Consider the following 6,076-nt stretch of genomic DNA (forward strand, 5'->3'; position numbering starts at 1 on the left):
ATTTCCTTCTCTTCCCACGTATTCTCCACCATTGCCTTCCATCTGTAGCAAGAATGTGCACATGGGCTCTATGGTTATCATTAGCCAGTGAACTTTTAACTGTGTTATTTTGGTGCATCCCTTGCAGCCAAGGACGCCCCTATTTTGCATAACTGGTCACCAGATGGTCTGGCAGGGTTCATATGCTTGGAGATGGTGTCCAAGAGAAGCTGCTCCAACAAAACAGTTCAAACAGTCCATCATAACGTTTTTAAGAACAAAAGCTTTCCATTAATTTTAAATAATCATTTTCTTCAATGTCAGTTTTCTTTTTTCTTTGTTCTTTTTTTTTTGTTGTTGTTCATGTAAACAAAGGTGAGGAACTAGAACTCCAGAAAACAGGAAGAGTTTTGAAGAGGAAGATATGGATGGCAGCTGTTAACAGTCACAATTCAGCAGTGAAGACTCAACACCTCACTCACCCAAGCTCTAACTACTGAGTTGCTCAGATGTTCAAAAGCAAAAGGGAAGGACAATGCCATTTAAGCAGTAAGTGCTTCTGCCAGGCTCTATCTTTAGAAGCTCAGTCTTTCATTTTGGTTTCAAGAAAATAAATAGCATGACTTGAAATACACACATCAAGGATTCTTTCATCTGTCAGTAGTTCCAGAATGGATTAACCATTGAAAACAATTTGACTAAGGAACACCTTGTGAGCAAAGACATTTTCACTGGAAGGTATGTATATATTGATTTCATTAGTCAAACAAGCTCAAATGCCTCATTGGTCTAGGAGTTTTATCAGATATCTGATCCTTTCATATTTTAGGAAAATTCCTAATCTTTTCTCAAGTCAAATCTTTTAACATAAATAAGCAATATATTGCCATTAAAGTGGTAAAATCTCTGCTGTTTGTGGGTTGGGCTATAATTTATCAGATCCGACCTGTGCCCTTCAGCTTTATTTGCTGCTTCTGCAGCATCTATCAAGGCACATTCTGCTCCGAACATGTTTTTTTATTATCACTTCATTATTCTTCTCTATCACTTTGAGGATGATGCAAAAATTAAGCTGAGTGGAGTAGCTGCTACTTTGTCTCCATTCCAGTGTCCTGCTTTGACTGGCCCATGATGGTTGCTTAGAGAAGTCAGCATGCCTGTCAGGGTGCAGGACAGTCAGCAACACACTGTGTGCTTAAAGACAGAGTCTGACCGAACTCAAGCTGGTTGGTTACCCTTCTGTGGCATGCACCGTGCCGTTTTTCCAGAAGCCTCTACCATTCCCCCAGATCATTTTTATTGTTTTCTAGTGGTTCCGATTCACAGTCTTCAGGACTTCCCTTTCTAAGTCTGTTCCCATTTCCATCCCAAACATATGAAAAAATAGTAGTAAAAACAGAGTGTTCTGTATACACGTGTTGCAGTTCTCATACATCAAATGCTGTAAAAGCAGAAGTGTGTAAGTGGGTGAAAGGTAGCTTCCAGAAAAGAGTGAAACTCAAAAGCTTTAATTATATGCAGGAGTGTAACAAAACTTTATGAAAGGAACAGGAAGAAGAAAAAGCACTTGATTAAGGTGCAAGGGAAATCTCCCGTTATTAAGAACAGTTTCATTTATTCCCATATAATCTGGGAAGTACACCACTGATATCTTATCTTGGGAAAACCGCTAGAAGATGTTTAGAACCCATACTGATAAGCATGTATGCTTCATATAAATCATCTCCAGTTGGACAGGCCTCACTCCCTTCACAGGTTTTACAAGTACCCAGATTTAAAAGACCCATCCTGGACCGACTTTTTAGTGGCTGGACAGCCACTAAAAGACAGATCAGCCTCAGAATGGCAGCAGTTCCTTATTTATCTTCACATTTCAGATTCCTCATTGTGGCTCATATGCGAGCATCTCATATGGTAACAGCACTTTAATTTCTTGTATAAATCCACTATGCCAGTCTTCTACTGCTGTGTAGTGTGTGCATGTGTATAACGTGTATAATGTCCTCTTTTTTGTCAATGACAAATGTTGCAGTTTACCTGAACCACAGTAGGGTGGTATCAATGATTCAATGCACAAAGGTCAGAAATCTCGTAGATTTCTATTCTAATATGCAGATAGAGGTAAAGTTTGTACTGAAAGCCCCGTTCCTCCTAGCTTGTTAGATGTATTGAGGTTCTTCAGCTTGGAAAGTTGTATATTTATGATTTCAGTAATGAACATTAGTCTTCAGGAGCATCTTCCTTTTGTTCTGTGCTCACCTGAAAGATTCTTCTCTCTTGAAACTGACTGTAATGACACAATAGTAGCTCTCTTAAAGCTGATGGTTTTACAGACACAGCTATTCAAGTGAATAACTGAATTTTTTTTGTTTAAATTGTAACCAAAACACATTTTACTGAGCCATTACAAGGAAGACATTCCAGCTCAGTAAAACATGCACAAACAACTGTACACACATACTAGTGACTGTCAGACCTACCCAGCAATCCCGAACACTCATGCCTATGCCGCTCCTTCCAGGATTTCCTTCTGCAAGCTTCACTGCAAGTGAAGATTTCATGGCAATGAATGCAAGATGTCAGCTGAACACCAACAGAACGTCCGCACTGATAGCAGTATTTAAAAAACGGTGTCCTAGAACAAAGGCAGTTATAAAAAAAAAGCACAATATTGTTTGTTTGAAGTTTTTTCTTAGTCTGACAACGTTTGTTCATCACAGTAAAATTATATCAAAATGGCTCACAATATAGAAATATAAATGTCGTAATATTCACGGATAAAGAAACAGGAGACCCTGCAGCTTATCCTAGGAGTATTTGGGGACCGGGCTGCACACCAGCCCCTAGAAAAGTCAAACGTCCTAGTGAGGAACACTCCCAAGCCTTTACCAAATCAACATCTGCATCCTAGTGCATGGTGTGCTTCAGTTTGCTCGTAACAACCGAGTCTGGAGGTATTCGCTTTCAAACTGGCAGGCAGGGCAGACAATATGCGGCCAGAAATAAAGCCAAGCAGGCAGACTTAAAAAAACTGACAGAACCTACTGGAATATTGCAGAGGCAAACAGGGCTACAGCCAGGTCCCTGCAACACAGCAAATCTGGAAGAAGCAACAAAGAGTGCTTAGGCAAAGATTTTCAGTGGGACTGGGAAGTAGAATGTTACTAAGTGCAAATTGGCCTATGTACCTATATCCTTTTCAGAGCATTTAAGAATCCCTTACAGCACCGATTTCCCTAATGTGGTCTGAGCCAAATTGTTCTGCACTTATGAAATTTGACCATAACATAAAGCCAAAGGTGATTTCATGCAATAGATTCATTCATGTGTTAGTATAATTTTAAAGAGCTAAGAGGCATCAGAGGCAACACTGGATGCATTACACTTAACACCAAATCACATTTTGTAGCATTCTAGTCATGTGACATGGATTCCATTAAATGCCTTGCTAAGGGAGGTAGCAGGCAATGACCCAGACAACTCCTGTCAGTATCCAGTCAAAGCACAGCCACAGTCCAACAGAGGTCTTTACAAAAACAATTCATCCAACTTGAATTGGAAACTGCAGCAACTTTTCTGCAGAGTCCCCAGAAGAGAAAAAGACCAAGGATCAGTTCCCTGAGAGTAACAAATGTTCTATGAGAGGATAGCTACAGTGTGGGCACAGTGGTAGTCAGCAGAGGATAAGCCACAGCTAAATAGGAACAATGATATCAAGGAACTCCAGTTACTGTACAGATAAGCTGGTAAATTGTTCCCATCCTTCCATGGAGCCAAGAACAGAGGGTGGCAAACATGGAGCTTGGGTGGAATCAGGCCTTTGCAGGGAAAGAGTTTCAGGAGAGAGTGGCAGGATCCCTGAAATAATAAGTTGTCTACCAGTTGCTGTCTCCTTTGGCTGTAAATGTAAAGGCCTGTCCAATTACAAATCATAACCTTGCATATTTGCCTAGGGCTGTATGTTGAGAACATGATACAAGTCTTGCACTTGGAAGTTTATGGGAAATTCCCATTCTTGGACTATAGTGACCAGACAGGCAGCTGTTGAAACTAATTGAGAAAACAAAACTTGCACAATTCTGGCAAAGGAAATGGCTAGCAATTTTCACTGAGATCTCTCTGCCTGCAAGTCATCCCTAACATCTATTTGTAAAACGTTTGTGTGCTGCTTTAACCTTCCAGATTTCATTTTAGTTCTTGGTTTACATTCTTCCGGCTATTTCTGCATCTTATGCTACTGTTGATCCATTTTGGTTCAGCAGAAATACTACCTCACAACTTATGCCCGCGAAAAGTGCCTCAGTTCCTGACCATGATTCAAATTCTCACTTGATTCAAATACTGAGACAAAGTTCAGGATGATGAGAGTGCCTTGCTCAGAAGAAACTGATGACAGAGTACAGTATCCTTGAGCCAACTATTTCCTCCGTAACTCAAACCGCTGAGAATGCTACGATTCCAAGACTAATGTTCAAACTCTAGAAGTCTTTCCTGATGTAGAGACCAGAAATGCAAGCCACAAAACTTGTTTGTGTCCATTTCTTAGTATTTGTAAGCTACCCTAAGCCACTGATGTCATGAATTAGCTTAAGATACCAGGCCACACTGCTTATCACGAGAAGACTGAATATTATGCAGACTCTCCTGGCAGAGTCTGAAGCTGAAAAGGAATGATGTGATCAGAACAGAGGAAGAAGCTGTCTGTAGCTGACAAGACTGGACACACTAAAGAGGAAACAATTAGAAAAGAAAAAACATGGTAGGGTGACATTAAGCCTGGTGAGGAAAAAACAGGACATAATATTTTTGGCTAAGAACAGTCAACACTTGCATGCAGTGTCTTCCACCTACCTCACTTCTTTCGCATGATGGCTCCCCGATTTCTTCTTTGAAGCAGATGTACGAATATTTGAATCCACTACACCAACATAAAGAAGGGGGGGAAAAAAATCAGTATTCCTACTTAGGATCTGAGAATTAGAATACTAGTCACAAGACACCTTTCCTTAAAACTCTGCTTAGCCACAGGACAGTTGTTGATCAACTGGGCAAACATAATCAATGTGATGATGTGTATCAGACACACTAAAACAACATCCTTCTTGAAAGTAAGATTATGAAAAATGTGAGACATAATAGTACTAGGTAACATTGCCTTCTACTCCTCATTTGGATATTTTTCACAGTGAATATATGAAACATTTTTCAGATTATAGTGGTATTGGGAGATCTAGAGTCTAAGCCTGGCTTCACCACGTATTTGAGCACTACTCAGGAAGTCATTCAAATGACCTTAATTTACATATTTATTGTCACCACTCTAGGAGTAGAAGAGCATTAATACAGTGGGAATCCCAGGAAAGGACCTGGGAGCAAGTTACCACGGGGAATGGACATATGCTAGCTGTCCACAGTCACCATTGAATGCACACTGCTACCTGCACTAAATACAAAGCAATTCAAAGGTCCATCTGTGAAAGAGGAACAAGCTCACTCAATTACTCCATAACACGTGGTAACAGATCTTGTATAGGAATTCACGAGGAAGCAGTGGATAGGCACTAAGCTTATATTCAAAATTTCCTTCACAGTGACTTGTTCATTCTCTTTAACGTTTGTAGAACCCCTACATCTCCTCACTGCTTATGTAGGACTGGTTTTGCACAGTATCATCCCTGCTTAATCCTGGCACAGGAGATGTCCATATTAAACAGTCTAGTTGTTCCGATTATCTGTTCAGTGAGCACTCATCAAGTTAACTAAAACAAATTTTCTTCAAGGGAGAAGCTGCCGTCATTTTGCAGGGCTCCCCTCCTCTCCCAGCACTTCTGGGAACACAGGAAAGCTTCCTGAAAATGGAAAGACTGCTAGAGGGCACTGTTTGGCCACTATTAAGTTTCTCTGTTTCCCACACTGCTCCCTATTAGTGCCAGCAAGGAGCATATTAAACCCAAGATGCAAAAGCCTAAGGCAGACCAGAGCAAGACAGGAAAGAAGTAAGATACCTGGAGAATGCTGACCAAGGCTGGCCAGTGATTACAACTGCTAATTGTTTAAATTGCATTTCCTATTTGAGGATCAGTTGCGATTGCAAGCC

At 40.6% G+C, this 6,076-nt stretch overlaps 1 long non-coding RNA gene across 1 annotated transcript; it reads right to left on the minus strand.

Moving 5' to 3' along the window:
• Positions 1 to 1,908: 1,908 nt before the first annotated feature.
• Positions 1,909 to 4,891, minus strand: LOC135326540 (uncharacterized). The gene is made up of 3 exons (XR_010386893.1): positions 4,831 to 4,891; positions 2,460 to 2,614; positions 1,909 to 2,266 (listed from the first exon to the last, which is right to left on the minus strand). It is a non-coding gene; the product is annotated as an uncharacterized LOC135326540 (long non-coding RNA).
• Positions 4,892 to 6,076: the final 1,185 nt, after the last annotated feature.

The sequence above is a fragment of the Dromaius novaehollandiae genome, unplaced genomic scaffold, assembly GCF_036370855.1.
Source record: "Dromaius novaehollandiae isolate bDroNov1 unplaced genomic scaffold, bDroNov1.hap1 HAP1_SCAFFOLD_63, whole genome shotgun sequence".
In the NCBI taxonomy this organism is placed as follows: Eukaryota; Metazoa; Chordata; class Aves; order Casuariiformes; family Dromaiidae; genus Dromaius; species Dromaius novaehollandiae.